At 39.9% G+C, this 17,397-nt stretch overlaps 2 non-coding genes across 2 annotated transcripts; both read left to right on the forward strand.

The window, feature by feature from the left end:
- The first annotated feature begins 2,397 nt into the window (after positions 1–2,397).
- On the forward strand, positions 2,398–2,469 carry trnaa-cgc (transfer RNA alanine (anticodon CGC)). Its single transcript has one exon. It is a non-coding gene; the product is annotated as a tRNA-Ala (tRNA).
- A 4,063-nt stretch (positions 2,470–6,532) lies between these two features.
- On the forward strand, positions 6,533–6,604 carry trnat-cgu (transfer RNA threonine (anticodon CGU)). Its single transcript has one exon. It is a non-coding gene; the product is annotated as a tRNA-Thr (tRNA).
- Positions 6,605–17,397: the final 10,793 nt, after the last annotated feature.

The raw sequence follows: 17,397 nt of genomic DNA on the forward strand, positions 1-17,397 counted from the left end.
TGTTTTGCACACTGCCTGTTGTTGTTTTTTGCACATCGGCTGTTGTCTCTGTCTTTCTTTTGTTATACAATTGTATTGTTGTTGTGTTTTTTTCTTTGTACTACTTATGTCCGAGAGCTAGCTAAATAGCATTTCGTTATACCATATACCTGCGTATGAGTATAATGACAATAAACTTGAACTTGAACTTGACATAGTCTTGCAGGCAGTATATTATTTTATCGTTTACTCGTTTAAAAAAACACGGTCTTCTCGTTCCTAACTCAGATTTTTAGTGCTTTCGAACGTTACTTCCAACCTGGACTGACAGCTCACCCGAACTGTTTGTGATCAGACCATGGAGTGGGGGGCTGTACCAAGCGCACGTTCCTTCCCAATGCTGAGGCGATCATTCGGAAGATGGGTGTGAAGAGAGACAAGCTTTGTCGACTAAAAAACAAGGCAGGATATGCAAGAATACTAATCACTGGCGACAGTTATGCTCTCTTACTATTGAGACTCCTACATTGCGAGTTTTTTGAAGACTTTGAAACTAAAGGAAAGCAGTGACAAAAGAAACAGGCACAGGCGGGGTTTGAACCCACGATCTTCGGTTTACGAGACAGACGCGTTACCACTTGGCCACCGTCCCTTTGAGTAAAGGGGGGAATAATGTTGTTCAAATTATTTTTTTTCTGACTCTGGTTTACATCGCCTGGAGGCAGCAACAACAATAAAAGGGATACTTAACAAGGAGATACGCTGTAGCAGTGCGACTCCAACAGATGCTCCTGAAGAGACTGGAGGTTTAAGTCAGCTCCTTAGAACGCTCGGCCGCGTTACTCTCAACAGCGGCTCTTTAGCTCTTGTTGTTTGACCTAGTGGTTTTATAACGCGTGGAAACGACCGCAACTTCGTTTTCTGAGATGCTTTCTCTCACGTGGTGAAATCTCGACCTCTTTGGCATCTCTGGCTTTAGTTCTTCTGTAGAGCAGGCTTTCACACCTCTGCTTATAGTGCCCTTGAAGTCATTTTATTTTTACAGGAAGACGCATTCCCTAACGACCTCTCCTGTTTTAGAAATGCTTTATAAGGCGTGTTTGATTCAACGGACAAACAGTATACTAATTGTACAATGCAGATCTATGCGGCATTCGTACTGGATTTGACTGGGATTCTGAAATACTTCTTGCAAAGGTATTCAGACTTTCTAGAACCTATAATACAACCACAGACCTGAAACTCCCTAGCTTCCAATCTCTGATGTTGCTGTCCTTAAACTCGGACGTGATGTTCTGCAGACGTGCAGTGTCTCTTTACTCTCGTTGTTTTCAAAACGACCTCCATTGTCGGGCGCAGTTGAAGTGGAACTGACCTGACTGCACAGGAAAGTACGGAATGATAAAATGTTTCTACGGCTCAAAATGTCCCTTCAGACCCTCGTCATGTCTCTTTGAGGAACGGGCAGGTAGAGAGGTTTAACAGATGCTCATGATGTTTCACACGGGGTGTTACCTGTTGTAGTGTTTCAAAAGATGTGTTAACGGACCACAGATTATCTTGAAAAGATTTGGGTTTGTACTGGCTGGGATTCAAACCCGATTTAATTATTTGGAAGGCACCTGTAGCACCAACGCACTTCCGAGAAGCACCTGCAAATAATCACAATCCTCTCTCTCACCTACAAAGTTAAGGAGACACAGACGTCCAATGAGAACTAATTTTAATTCACTCAAGGCTCCACTCTTTTGTTGTGATGTCATTTTAATTAATATTAGCTTTGATAAGGTGTCGTTTTTGCCTCTTAAAGTAAAAGTCTGCTCCTTTCTTCCTGGTATAGAAATAACATGTTCCATCTTTGTTTAAAAACACCACTAAAAGTAAATTATTCAGCTCTAACGCCTGTGTGCATTGACAAGACATCTCAAAAGGACTTATCAAATAAGAACACGATCCTTCCTGTTACCATTCCTGTGGTTGGGGCGTTACAACATTTGCAGACAGGGCTTTATCACTCGAGTTGTACAGAACAAGTGTGCATCGGTCCATGAAAATCATCAGTAGTGCTGTTTTTCTATGCATAGTTTAATCAAGAGCACATAAAAGATGTAAAAAGCTTTCAAATAAAACAGAATTGAAAGACAGTCGAGTAAGGAGGTAGAAAAAAAGCACTCCCCCGTCTGGGAATTAACCACCGTCGCACGTGTGACTGGATACAAAAATAATATATTAATTTTTGCCCAGTCTCTTGAAGCTTCAATGCGATTATTTTTCCTTCCTTATTTCTTCATTCCCATTAATTTACTCTGTAGTAGAGGAAACGCGAAAGTAGGAAACTGCAGGCATTCTTCATGAATGGTGGATTGTGATCAGTGAGCATCTGCACATCTCTAAGTCTGTTCCACTACCTTTTCCATCGGGGATGTAGCTCAGTGGTAGAGCGCATGCTTCGCATGTTTGAGGTCCCGGGTTCAATCCCTGGCATCTCCAGGTGCTTTATATTACAGTACTCACATTGCAATCTTCTGTTGAGTGAGAACTCTTTGCTCGTGTTCAGAGAGAGCCAGGTTTACACAATTAAACTCGACGTGCCGCAGAGTTGCGCTGCTGTTTTAAATGTACCTCATTTAGTTCTGTTAAATCCTAAATTATTTGAACTAGTAATTTAGTTCAAATTCAGGAAATCCAGAGATTGCTTCACACTTGTCGTGACTGTTGCAGAAAACACCGGTTGAATCTCACCCGGGATTTCTTGAGAGATCATTCAGCGAGCGAATCCTCCTTCTGAACTCCGCACTAAACTGAAAGCTTCACGAACTCCTCACTGCGTGTCCTGTACTGTTACAAATGCTCTCGTCTAGATGTGAAGCACAGCCATAAACACACTTTGAACTTTTTCCGTTTGTTTAGGTAAATGCAAAAGAGCATGACAAGTATTGATCGAATAAAATATCCATGGCACAACTCGAGAAAGTACTGAAGGACTACACATCGACTTTTGATGATTACAAGAGATTCAAGAAACACAACCGTCCGCACCTGGGTTTGGATCCTGAACGCTAGAGTTAAAAGAACATAAGCGACGGATATGACCTATAAACTCTCTTAATTGTCTTATAGTTTATGAAATAAAACAATTTCTTAATAATTTCTTACTGTTGATAGACGATTTATTGAATTTTAACAAAATCACAATTACAAACTTTTTCGGTTAAACTGTTATTCACATACTCTAACGTAAATAAACGTTAGTGTCTTCCGGTGTGTGAGCCAATTTCTCCAAAAAATATTTGTTAGTCTGTCAGGAGGCTGTGCAAGGTGTTAAGAAATAGAATTTCTAAAAGACAGGCTCCCTAAGCTTAACATCAAGGCAGAAAAAATGCTGTTTTCTCTACAGAAATGCTCTTTAAATTTCAGCACTGTTGCAACTCCCTTTATAAAGAGTGTGCACACATATACAACCAAGGCATTGAAAGTTTTTTTTTAATTATTGTTCCAAAAAATGTTCCATTTGTTTTCTTTTTAATGTTGTTGATTAAAAGATTGTATTAAATGTGAAAAAAAATCTGAATGTGAAAAAAGGTCAAAATGCTATTGAAAAAATCAGTAATGTGAGGAAAGATTAATTGCGGGAGCCCCTTACCTCCCCATGTCATGCTGTATTTCTCACTCATTCTACTGGGAGTGGTGCCGTCGCTTCTGGATAAAGTCTGTCAGTGGTCATTCCAGACGGGTCAGGTATGACTGCTCTTCGGCACAAGAGACACGTAACTTGCGAGGATCCCGACAGTGTCGAGTTTCTTTCAGAGCCCGGATAGCTCAGTCGGTAGCGCATCAGACTTTTAATCTGAGGGCCCAGGGTTCAAGTCCCTGTTCGGGCGGTTGTACTGTTCTTAAGTCTATTGTGAATGTCATTCTAAATAGTCTTTTATCTTTCACTCTTCTAGCTTTACTGTGGTTATTTTAAATGTCCATTGCTTGTATTTTCTTTAGTGTTTCATTTCACAAACCGAAAATGTTCAAGTAGATCATGTTACTACACTCCACATAGATAATCTAATTGAAATCACAGTAGAGTACAGGACACGCAGTGAGGAGCTCACACAGTGAGTACTCTTGAATACGACAAGAGGAAAGGCACACTGCACATCTGCAGAACATCACGTCCGAGTTCACAGCGACAGCAGAGGTTGGAAGCGAAGTAGTTTTTTATTACTCGCTCGCTGAACGATCTCTCAAGAAACCTCGGTTGAGATTTAACGGGTGTCTAATAATCACGTTCAAAAAGGTGACGATAAGTTTTGTTTTTAACTAGGTAGCCTTAATGGCAACACGGTGTGAGTAGATATTAAAGCAGCTGCAGACAGAGTACCCGTAATGGCAACACATTTCTGCTTTGAGTTCGGCTTTTCTTATTTCTTCTGCAGAACCAGTGGTATCGGAATATACTGATCCGCATAAGAAGGCTTTCGGGTTCTGATCATTTTTATTGAGCGCTGCTCTAAACTTTACATTTGCTCGGGCTAGTTTTCCCCATGAAAAAAGGACATATCCCTAATTACATGATTTCACTTTTCTTATCAACGAGTAGAAATAAAATATATACTTCATTATAAGTACCACAGGCAAGATGGCTGGTGGTCTAAGGCATTGCGTTCAGATCGCAGTTACCCCTGGAGACGTTTGTTAAAATCTCACTTCTAATAAAGAGGTCTTTCTCGTTAGAGTAGAAACGATAGAAGCCTTAAGCGGGAAAAAAATCACAACATCTCGCATTTCACGTGTTCAATGTTAACTGTCTCAGTGGTTGCCTCGGTGATTGATGGCTCTTCTCCCTCGCAGGGTGACGGCAAACTTCTTCAGAGAGGGAGTCTCCCACGCACGGCTTTTCTTTATCAAGAGCTGAGACAACAGAAACAGACTTCAAACTGACATGAATTACTTCTTGAGCGTTTATGATCGTCTTTAAAAGCTGAGAGCAGGTGAAAAAGTCTTTGGAAATGAGGAAATGACTGCTGACAGTAAACAGAGCTGACGCTCAGCTGCAGACAAGCGCTCCTCGTTAGTATAGTGCTGAGTACCCCCGCTTGTTGTGCGGGAGACTGGGGTACGTTTCTGTGACAGGGCGCTGGTTTATTTTTTTAACAACCTGACTTTACTTAAAAAGTGTGTACTGTATACTACGTTTCGGACTAGTTACTGCGGTAGAATATGGAGATCATCTCCAGCTTTGAGCTCAACTGCAACAAGAAGTCATGCTAAATGTAGTATTGTGAGTAGACATCGTGAGACAACAGAACGAGAGAGTAGAAGGCGGGAATATAAGGTGTAAGGGCGTGATCTGTGTAGTTAATAAAATAGTTAAAATAATATAAAAACGTCTCTTTATTAAGATACACAACATTTATGGCGACGAGAGATGAGTGCTTGACGGACTCAAAGCGAGCAGAACACTGCAGATTTTAGTTCTCTTGCTGGTAGAAACGAGCTTCTGAATTTTCGGACTTTTCGTTTAGCTTGCGCCATGGAAGATATGGCAACCGCGCCGAGAAGCTTTGCTTATGCCCAGCTTTTTCCACCGCTTCTACTGAACCTCGGAGCTGCAGGAGGAAGGGCTGACTTTAGAAAGAGCTCTTAAAGTCGCTAGAATTCATGAAGCAGCTCAAGCAGAATCAAGAATGCTTTCTGACCACAGTGACAAAGTGACACTGAACGGGGCGCTCGCTCAAACTTTACAAACAAAAGCCGAGCAGCAGGACGCAGTCATGCTAGAGATATAGAAGAACAGGGGACGGCTGACATTACATGTTACAGGTGCGGACTAACAACGCACAAAGCAGATGAATGCGGAGCGTGAACAGCAAAATGTCTACACTGTAAGAAAACAGGACATTATGCACACGTCTGCAGAACATCACGTCCGAGTTTAAGGACAGCAACATCAGAGATTGGAAGCTAGGGAGTTTCAGGTCTGTGGTTGTAATATAGGTTCTAGAAAGTCTGAATACCTTTGCAAGAAGTATTTCAGAATCCCAGTCAAATCCAGTACGAATGCCGCATAGATCTGCATTGTACAATTAGTATACTGTTTGTCCGTTGAATCAAACACGACTTATGAAGCATTTCTAAAACAGGAGAGATCGTTAGGGAATGCGTCTTCCTGTAAAAATAAAATGACTTCAAGGGCACTATAAGCAGAGGTGTGAAAGCCTGCTCTACTGAAGAACTATAGCCAGAGATGCCAAAGAGGTCGAGATTTCACCACGTGAGAGAAAGCATCTCAGAAAACGAAGTTGCGGTCGTTTCCACGCGTTATAAAACCACTAGGTCAAACAACAAGAGCTGAAGAGCCGCTGTTGAGAGTAACGCGGCCGAGCGCTCTAAGGAGCTGGCTTAAACCTCCAGTCTCTTCAGGAGCATCTGTTGGAGTCGCACTGCTACTGCGTATCTCCTTGTTAAGTATCCCTTTTATTGTTGTTGCTGCCTCCAGGCGATGTAAACCAGATTCAGAAAAAAAATAATTTGAACAACATTATTCCCCTGTTTGCTTGAAGGCGCGGTGGCCAAGCGGTAAGGCGTCGGTCTCGTAAACCGAAGATCATGGGCTCAAACCCCACCTGTGCCTGTTTCACTTGTCACTGCTTTCCTTTAGTTTCAAAGTCTTCAAAAACTCACAATGTAGGAGTCTCAATAGTAAGAGAGCATAACTGTCGCCAGTGATTAGTATTCTTGCATATCCTGCCTTGTTTTTTAGTCGACAAAGCTTGTTTCTCTTCACACCCATCTTCCGAATGATCACCTCAGCATTGGGAAGGAACGTGCGCTTGGTACAGCCCCCCACTCCATGGTCTGATCACAAACAGATCGGGTGAGCTGTCAGTCCAGGTTGGAAGTAACGTTCGAAAGCACTAAAAATCTGACTTAGGAACGAGAAGACCGTGTTTTTTTAAACGAGTAAACGATAAAATAATATACTGCCTGCAAGACTATGTCAAGTTCAAGTTCAAGTTTATTGTCATTATACTTATACACAGGTATATGGTATAACGAAATGCTATTTAGCTAGCTCTCGGACATAAGTAGTACAAAGAAAAAAACACAACAACACAACAACAATACAATTGTATTACAAAAGATAGACAGAGACAACAGCCGATGTGCAAAAAACAACAACAGGCAGTGTGCAAAACAACAAAAAGGTAACAGGTTATGTGCAAAAACATGTATCAAAAGAATGAAATAAAGGGATAGAAATTATGGGGAGTGAGCTTTTGAGATGTATGGTAGAGGTAGATTTTCAATGTGTGTTTGGGTTTTTGGTAAGAAAGAAGGCACTGTGAGGTTCAGATCATAGGTGAGAGTGAGAGAGGCTGGGAGTTTAATAGTTTGATAGTGCGGGGGTAAAAACTGTTTCTGAGTCTGGTAGTCCGGACCCGAATGCTCCGGTACCGTTTTCCATGTCATGCTAAACGCCACAAATTTTGTTCGTCCAGTCGTATCAATCGTCCTAAAGTTACGGAAAATCGGATGCAACTGGTGCAATCAGCACCCATTTCTTCAGGATAGTCGAGCGTTTTAAAACAGCAAATTCACAGATTCGTGTCTTTTAAGCTTTGTGTTTCGCTCTCCAAATAGAGGCACGGGTTCAAATCCCACTCCCGACAGTCAGGCGTTTTACCCTGTCTTTTTTACCTGCCTTTACACTGTTTCAGTCTTGTTGTGCTCGCTGACAATCACAGTACGAGGAAAACGGAGAAACTACTTAGCAAAAACATAACTGACAGAAAAAAGCTTCGTAAACACGTGAATGTGATTAGCAGCAGTAAGGTATGCATTCAAATGTTTAAGGCTGATTTATAAAAGCAGCAGAAGAAAGGTGCAGCCTTTTTGAGAATTCGCGGGTTTTTATGCTGCTTGGACTTCTTTCAAGCCTATGAAGTGACCCCCGTTTTATTTTCATTTTCAAACTTCAGAACCGAATAACAAAAAGGTTTCATGTGTGACAGCATTCCGTTGCAAATACCGTTTCCACGATGTATTCAGCGTCGGGAATGAAATATTTTAGTGCTGGCTCAAATGCGAGGAATCTCCGAAAAGCCTGGAAAAGCAACGCTTGCAGTAAATGACAAATTTAAAGCGTATAGTCAGTATGAACAGAACAACGTAATGCTCTGTAAAAACGATCTGAAGCCGCAATTGCTCTTTTATCTCAGGCAGTTCATTCCGATACGATATATCCGAAGAATAAATGAAATGCCGAACTCCAAACATGTTGTTGCCATTATTGTTACTCCTGCTGCTGTAGTTTTAAGCTTTAATCAGTGGGTATGTAATGTTGTAAAGGGGCTGGACTACTTTGTTCAGTCCAAATTCCATTATGTGAATGTATGCTTTTTTAATATAAGCATTAACAATACAATGCGTGCTCAAAAACCATTACTTATTAGCTTAAGAAGCGGCAGTGTTTTGACAAAGTGTGGTATTCGAACAGTAAATGCTGAAGTGTTTAATACTTGCTTGTGAGCAGATCTCCCTCTGTTTAGACAAACTCTTCTTTGGCCGATGATTTCAGATCAAAATCTGAATCAAGTGGAAAGAAAGTTGAATTACGCAAAGGTCATATAAGGTACTGGGTATCACTGTTACGCCATCAGGTCCTGCTAGGAGGATTGGGGGGATCAAATTGACACAGAGGGACCCAATGTGGGGGCTGAACCCACAGTTCTGAGATTAAGAGATTCATGCTCTATTGACTGCGCCTGTATAACTCTTGTGCTACAGCAGTAATGTTTCTGGGTGTGGATGGACATGACATAATAGGCTGACAGCAGGAATACGTGGCCCACAGGCAGTGACAGTATCGCTATCACATTTGGCTGCAGTATATTGTGTTGAGAGCAGCAATAACTTTCCTGCAGAGATGGGAGTGCCTTTAATACAGCTCTTTCAATCGGACAGAGTAACAGGAACGGACCAAAAGTTTCTGCTGTGGATCCATCTCCACGTGGGGGAAAGAGACAGTAAAATAGCGATGAAGAAACAGAAAGAATTGTGCTCTCTGCAAAGTAGGAGAGAGGTGGTCAGACACATAAAACAGCTTGGTGATAATTTGCAGCAACAGTTTTATGTTATTTAGTACAAGGATTTCTCTTCATGTGACTTAAGATGTGTAATTTGTATGTTGGTTGTATGAGAACAGTTTCTTCTAAAGTCCTGTCAATTGACAGTGGAGAGCTAGCTGGTGCACATCTTCAAGAAGACTCTCTTTAAGGCGATTATAAGTTTCTTGAACAAATCTGTGTCATATTTTTAAAATAATTTAGCTAATGAGCAACGAGAGTATAAATGAATTCTCCCACCCTCCATTCAAAGATAAAACTCCATGTGCGAGTCTAAGTTTCCTTGGAGCTACTGATGTTCGTCATTATTGGACATTCCCGGTGATATTGACTAAGGAGCTCAAATTTTACGTGTTGTAGTTCAACATGTACAAAATATTCGTAACCCCTGCAAATATCGGCAAGGTCAGTGATATTCTCAACAATGTGTGCTATTGCAATTCGTGCAATTCGTGCCATACTTTTTCCCAATGTATTCTGACATGCCAAGATCAGAGGGTCATATTTAAAAAAACTGGTGCATTAAAATGTTTTGTACTTCAGGATTTTGATAGTCTGTTACATTGTCTTTCACACGTCGGTGTCAGAACTGTGAGACATTTTCATAATTGGGGGGGAAGGCCGTAGCAATAAGCAGAAAGTACAATCACCTTTTCCCAGTGTAAGTCCGTGTTATGGTGAGTTTTCAAAATTGGTTTGCGATTTTCTGAAATATATTCCATACAAAAATATAATTTGGACAGTCGCTATTTATTTGGATATTCCCTTTCACTGAGGATGTCTACAGTATTCCAGCCGGATTAGTACTGATCGAAGAGATCCATCTACAGGCGAAAGGCGACATAACATCACAGCAGCAGCATTTAAGGTTGAACGAAAAACGCGAAGAAGAAGCTGGCGAATAAGAAGCCAACTTCAGCCTCGTAGCAGACCCTGGGAGGCACGCTCAAAATAATCATCTTTCCCAGTACTTTAGAGTCGTATTTAGAGCGCTTTACTGCAATTTTATGTGATCGATGGAAGATGTGAAGCCATCGAGCCTGTACTGCGATTCACATTGAAATTGAAGCCATTTCTCATGCTTTCTCTCAGTTTCGGGGCTGCAATTGCGTGTAAAGGAGGCGACTTGAAAATGAAACATGCAATCACCTTATAGAGGGTCTTCACGACGGGGTGCATCAGCTAGTTCTCCATTATTGTCAATTTACTGGACTTCTGAAGAAACCTATCGACATCGAAAATACAAACTGCACAGCTTAAGGCACATGAAGAGATCCGTGTGCTGATTGACTCAAAAATGTCCCTACAAATAATCCGCCGGGTTGATTTACTTGTCCGACCACCTCCCTCCGTCCCTCTTTGCTGTTAGCACAATTCTTTCAGTTTCTTTTCTTGTATTTTCCTTGCTATTTTACTGTTGCTTTTCCCCATGAGGAGATGGATCCACAACCAAAACCGTTTTCACCCTTTGTTTCTGCAGCGTCAGTCTGTATGAGGAGCACAACTCACACAGCTCCAGTGGCGCAATCGGTCAGCGCGTGGTACTTATACAGCAGTGCACAGCGGAGTCATGTTGAGGTTGTGAGTTCAAGCCTCACCTGGCGCAGTATCTTCAGCTACTGAAAGCAACTGTCGAGTTTAGATACTCTTAGGTATTTGATGGAGATAAATTAACATCAAACGAACAAGTAAAGGTAAAGGTTTATTTCGAGTCACAATCAAAGAAGGCTCCACAGCTGAAAAATTGTGTTTCCTTCTCTTTTCAGCATGGAATGTGTACCTCCAGTTGACCTGCACACAAATATATGAGAGAGGTCTACCGAGGTGAGTGGAGCACTGAAGACTTAATAAAGCTCTTGCATTAGATTCTGTTTTTGTTGTTCCCCAGATTTGTTTTTAAATGTTCTTTTTCTTTTGAAGTTGTTGCGTTTGGTTGTTTTTTTATAGTTGTTAGACAACTACAGGGATTTACCTAGGTTCCCGGAAGACTTCTCATTTTGTGTTTGTTGTGTTTTTGGGTTACAACTATTTTTTTTCTGTTAATAGGACCCCACGCATTACTCTGGGACTAGTTAACTTTAGTTCTTACATTGTACCTGAAATGACCTCAATAACTACTACTCTGTTTCCCTTTTTTTTTAAAAAAAGGCAAAACTGATGTTTGTTTCTCCTTGTTGCTGATTGGTAGCTACAACGGGTCAGTTGCAACAAACTTGGCCTCTGAAATTTGTCAGCAGCTCTGTACTGAACCTGTTCTCAATTGCAACAAACCTAAAATAACAGCAGCTGCCCATTAGATGTTACTGAAGTAGCAGACTAAGCGGAACAATAGATTACATTAGAACTGTCCTGAATGTAGTGGAAATAATATCGTCATTAAGTAATGAACTGATGCACCACTTGTTTGAAAATTATTTTTATATTTAACTAAAATTGCTTTCCAGACACTACAATTATTCACAAGGAATTTTATCAATACATATTTTATTAATAAAAGTGTGATATCTAAATAATAAAGTTTAATGTTATCTTTAACATTAGTACTTTAGTAGCTGTATTATGCTTTTGTGAATTTCCAGGTATCCCGGTGGAGAGAACTGAAATTAAGGAAATACATATTTAAAGGGGTGTAAGTCTTAAATGAGTTCTGTTACATCTGGGTGTTAATTGAATAGATTTGTTGTATTATTTAATTTGATTTGACTCTACACTTCTGTTTCTCATGAGATAATATTGGGGATTTGCAGATACAGATAATAAGTTGTACTATACAGGCAAATGTATGGTTACCTTAATGAAGAAACTGTTATCATTACCCTTTTCAACATTATTATTTAAGACAGTCTTTCAGAACAGTATTCTCGTATTAGTGGCTATAGTCTAATGATAACGGTGGTGAAACAGGCAAAATGTGTGGAAAGATTTGGAGATGGAACAGGAGACTCATACAGTCGATAGAAAGGTTGGGTAGGATTGCACACACCACCATGCCAGTGCTTAGTATAGTGGTTTAAAAACATAATAAGTGATTTAACAACATCAACTGCACTACTGAGAGCTCAGCTCCACTACTACTAATACATCGCCCCTTTTTGTCAATTAGATAGATGTGTTTTCTACATGTATTTAATTAGTGCTTCTTTCGTTTTAACTGATTTAAAATAGAATCTCTATAAAACAGATAAATGTGTATGTGTCGCGCTGAAATTCACACACGAGGGAAGCCACACGAGTAAGGAAAGATATCGCGTTTAGGAAGAAATCTAGGATGATGACCCCGCTGAATGGAAACAGCCTCATACATGAGTGGCATGTGCTCTACCACTGAACTGAACTCCCGACAACTACCTTTATCTGCAGCACTTTTAGGAAGAGTGAGGAGTCTACAAGCCCAGAAAACGTGAGGAGAATTCAGAACAGGAGGCTCTTCACCTTTCACTCAGCTTTCGTTGGACGTCTAAGTGAATGACAAATTTTCACTTTTTGATTAAAGAAAATAAAAAACACCTTTCTTCCAGCCAGATTCAAACCAGAGACCGAAGGATTCCTCACTGTTCCCACTATATTCCTCCGCTCTAACAACTGAGTTATCAAAAACACAGGAATCCCACCTTTTGTCATACAAAAAGCACAATGGAGTGCAGTGTTCCTATTTATTTAAATCCCAGTTCAAAATCAAATCTCATTCCCATAGTCCTGATTAGTTTAAATTTAAGCAATTAACCAGGCTTCTACTGTATAAACTTCTAGAGATATTACAAATTGTTTGAAGGGACATCATTTCAGATGGAAATTGACTTTTTTTCTAGTGGGATCACATTAAACCTTTCTTTTGGATGGAGAACAGGATCATTGTGAGATTCAAAACACATCTGTCTTTGCTTCTTTCAAGGATGAATGGATTATTGAGATGCAAACATTGGTTCAAATCAAAACAAAATTGTGCTAAATAGTACTTCTGTTTTTATTTTCAGCTACCAAAATTTAGCCTTAGTTGTAAAATTCCATATTAATATTCAATATTAAGTAGATTCAAACATGCACAGTAGAGAAACAGAATAAATGAAGTAAATGTTTCACTAACATTTAAGTGCAACCTATTGATCGTCTTTGGCCAGTGAATTGCATAAGGCACCGCACAACTTTTACTGGAAGAAATACTGTGTGTTCTGAGTGGCTGCATCTGTATATAATGTTATTCAGATAAGTTTAGGTGGAGGTCAAATTCTAACCTCGTACTTCTGCTTCCCTGCTAATAACAGCTCTCTGGCTACAGAGGGTGCTGGGCACCTCTTTTCTATCCCCTCCCTCCACTGCAACACCACTGCTGCAGGATTTTCTCCCTGGGGAGGGGATGTGAAGACACTGATCTCTTACCAGCACTATGCTTTCCTCAGCCAGGGAAGTTAAACCCGAAGCACTGTGTCACGATTATAGTCCCCCCTCCTTAAGGGTGCTCCAGCCCTTTCACTCAAGACTTTATTCTCTGCACCTGTTTCCCATTCCCAGCCCACCTTAAAAGCCAGGCGCTGACGCTCATCCGGGCTCTGCATCTGATTTCCATATCGTGCGAGTCCGGGACCTGGAAGCGCCTGGTCCCATTAAGGTTTTAACCTCTGTTCCCGTTCCTGTTCCCCGTCCGCCAGTTCCGACCCGGCCTTCGTGGTTTTTAATTCTTTGTTCTGATGGATCTCCTGGTTTTGGACTTACCCTTGTGTTTTGGATATTCCCTAAGGACTACTCTTTTGGATTGTTCGCCTCGGCCACACCTCCCCCGTGCACCAGCGCACCTTGGACACGCCCCCCTGTCTTCAGCCCCGTATTCCTGCATGACGTTTCCCTAGTGTTCCCCCACTTCTTCAGATTGTGTCGTCCGCATAGGGTCCGGAAAGAACTGTTCGTTACACACTGAGCACTCAATACCTTGATATTCATCATCTGGCTACAGTATTATTATACTTATTTACCAAGCTGCTGGATCTGTGAAGTTCTATCATCATGGAAACATTATTTGTATCAGGAAGTATGATGTGGAAACACAATGTACGTCCTTTCAAAAGCTCACAGCTGTACTACTCTAAAACATAATTCCAAAATTGCTAGAGAGGAAAACAATCTTAGCTTGATACATTGTTGTGCAAGATTCTACTGTCATTTTCACTATTTTATTACTGACCAGGAAAATGACTTTTACCAGATCAATGAAAAGTAAAGCTTTATTTAAAAGGTTAATTCAAAGTGATACAGTACATTCAATGTGTAGTAAATAAATCAGATTAACAACATATTAAACATTTCCTCTGCAAATATAAAAAGTTAAATTAAACTAAAAGGAGAACCAGAAAAGCCACTGAGCAGGAATGAGACTTTCATTCTGTGTGTTCAGATGCCTGCTCAACAATCATCTTATCAACACTAGTCTTATTGTCTTATCCGAGTAATTAAGATTTAAAAAAAAAATCATTCAGCACAAAAAACAACAACATATACAGTAGGTTACATTCAGTCTTTGAAAAGCTCATTAGAAAGGAAGGGTCATCAGTTCAGATTGAAAAGTCTAAAATTTGAGCCTCGCTGCTGTGTCCTGGGTTGAATGGTGGTAAGAGTTATTTTCTTCATTTTTCTGTGTGTGAGATGCTTTTATGCATCTAAATATACAGATGCAATTATAATGTATGCAGATTATTTTCCATATGTAGCACTCTGTAAGTGGCAGTGACATGAAATCAGGCCAGATTAACTGATCATTAATTAATGTTGTATCTACTTGTTCTGATAATGACACACATCTGTAATCAGTAGACAAAGGGAAACAACAATCACAATTCAGTTCTTATCTCAGAATTGCAGGACATATAGACCTTCTGTTGTAGTGCAGTGTCTCTCAATGTAAAGGTATAAAAGTGCAGGTCAGTCTTACAGCCTGAGAGACACAGCAGGAGACACAGTAACAAGGTCTCACTAGGACAGTGAGTGTGTGGGTACTGTACAGGTTTTCAGCTGTACAGTTACTGGATAATCTGAAATCAAACACCTCATAACCTACAGAACTACATACATTAAGGGAAATATAACAGTATTTTAACAGGGATGACTCAGAAACACAAGGCATATCATAATGGTATTGCTCAGTTAAAAACTCTAATCTGACTTCAGGACGAATCCTCTACAAAGCTGCACAGTGCTCTGACATAATCATACTAAGATCCTTTTTCAGAGGGTAGTGTGGTCAGGAGACTCCGACATCATCATAGTCACATCCATCTTCAATGGACTGTGTGGCCAGGAGACTCTGCACTTCAGGAGAAATGGCAGAGACACCTGCCAGAGACACACAGTCAGCAGAAGAGGTGAACAGGGTACAGAAAACAGAGTATTTCATACAGAAACAGACCCTCAAGATCTCATTACTCAAAGAAACAAGGTTGTGGAAAAGATATAAATTGTGTGAAGCATCTGTCAAGAGACAAAATACATGTGGCACAATCAACACTGAGAAACTTGCAATGGGCATTCTTGCCATTATGTGAAAATGTTAGTGAAAGAAGTCAATACTAGAATTTAATAATTATTAATTATTTACTGAAAGGATATATAGGAAATTATAGCTATGTTCGCCTTTTGTTTAGAGTGTACACATTTTGGAATACAAAAGTTTATTCCAAAAAATTACTAGTAACTAGCTTCTGATATCTGGGTACATTGCTTCAGACCTAGTAGCCCTTAATGTAAAAAGTCCCAGAAGTATGTCATGGCAAGAATAGAAAATTAAAAAATACAGAATATGTGCCCTCCAGATTTTTTCATATCCCCCATGAAACAGAAACAGAATCATCAAAAACAGATGTATGTCTTAGATCATGTGTCTCGCTTAAAAACATCTAAAAATGTTATATTGTAATTTCTATAGTACTGTACATAAAGTCCAGTAGAAATCATATTTATTTACATCCATGTAATATTTTGTAAATCCTCCCTTGTCAGGGATTACACTTACGGAACACCTCCTATAATAGACTGTTAGCATCTGGCACTTCTGAGGGGAGATTGGTGAATAACCTCATATGCACTCTTCAGAGAGCTCTCTGACTTTATCCATGATGACACATTTGTTGTGTTTAATCCCCTATTTCGGATGAGTATAAGTACTGTTACACATGCCTACCAGGGTTTTCAAATGCTCAGGTATTCCCTGCTGTATTTGTGTAATTGTTTAATTGTGAAAACATCCCAATAGGTACATTTAAATTTAGAAGAACAGCAAGTGAGATTAGGATAAAATCTTTCTTCCAAACTTCTGTTATAAACTCTATAGAAAACAGAATATATGAATAGGAAACACTAATAGAATAATAGATGTTTATTCAGAAATGTATTGTTTCTCAGCAGGGATTCCAGATGGGACTCCAGAGACTGAGTCAGACCCACTGTAAGAAACCCTCTTTCTCAATGTGCTGGGATTAAACCCTGAAGACCCCCTGCAGCTGAACCACAGTTAAGGTCTGGTCCTGGGTCTAGTTGACTTTGGAATGGTTCCCTGTGAACTATCTGAAGACCTGCTGAACCTCCCACGCCCACTGTGAGCTCCCCTGGCTTCCACAGCCCTCACCTGAGATGGGATCATTCTCATTGTTCTCCACATCATCATATTCAGACTGCAGCTCATCACAGAGGAGTTTTCCTGGGAACAAGAAAACAGTATTTTAGTAATTACTTACAGTATGTGTTTCACCTAGTAAATTAATTTCAACAAACTGCCATTTTCTTCTTCTACTTCTTACTTCTTGTGAATGTGGTTAGATTCTATATTTTAATTCCTTTAATTACTCCTAACTACGTCAAACTATTTCATCCTCTAAAATGAAAAGCTTACTCTTCCGTAGATACAGCTATCTGTCTCACACTATATCTCAATAGGTTGTAGGAAACCAAGAAAAAAAGGTTTGTAAATAAACTGTCCATTATTCAGACTAAAAATATTTTAATATCATTACTTATATGCAAAAAAGTGTAACACATTTAGTACAGTCTTGACACATATGAAGGCAAGTCGTCATCAATTGTATGTGTGGCTGTATAATTGTGTGTGTCTGGGGAATTGTGTCTAGGAAGATACAAATGAGGAGAATCTGGGGAAATATGTATCTTATGTTGACCACAGAGTGGCAACGTTTCAGTTTGATTTCATACAAATGAAAATATTTTAGACTATATTAAACACATATAAGATGGAATGGAATGAATTTGTTATTTTAGCTATAAAGAAATTGTTTGAAAGAATGCTAAAAAATTACATTGG

The sequence above is a fragment of the Atractosteus spatula genome, chromosome 10 (genome assembly GCF_055471065.1).
Source record: "Atractosteus spatula isolate fAtrSpa1 chromosome 10, fAtrSpa1.hap1, whole genome shotgun sequence".
Classification (NCBI taxonomy): domain Eukaryota; kingdom Metazoa; phylum Chordata; class Actinopteri; order Semionotiformes; family Lepisosteidae; genus Atractosteus; species Atractosteus spatula.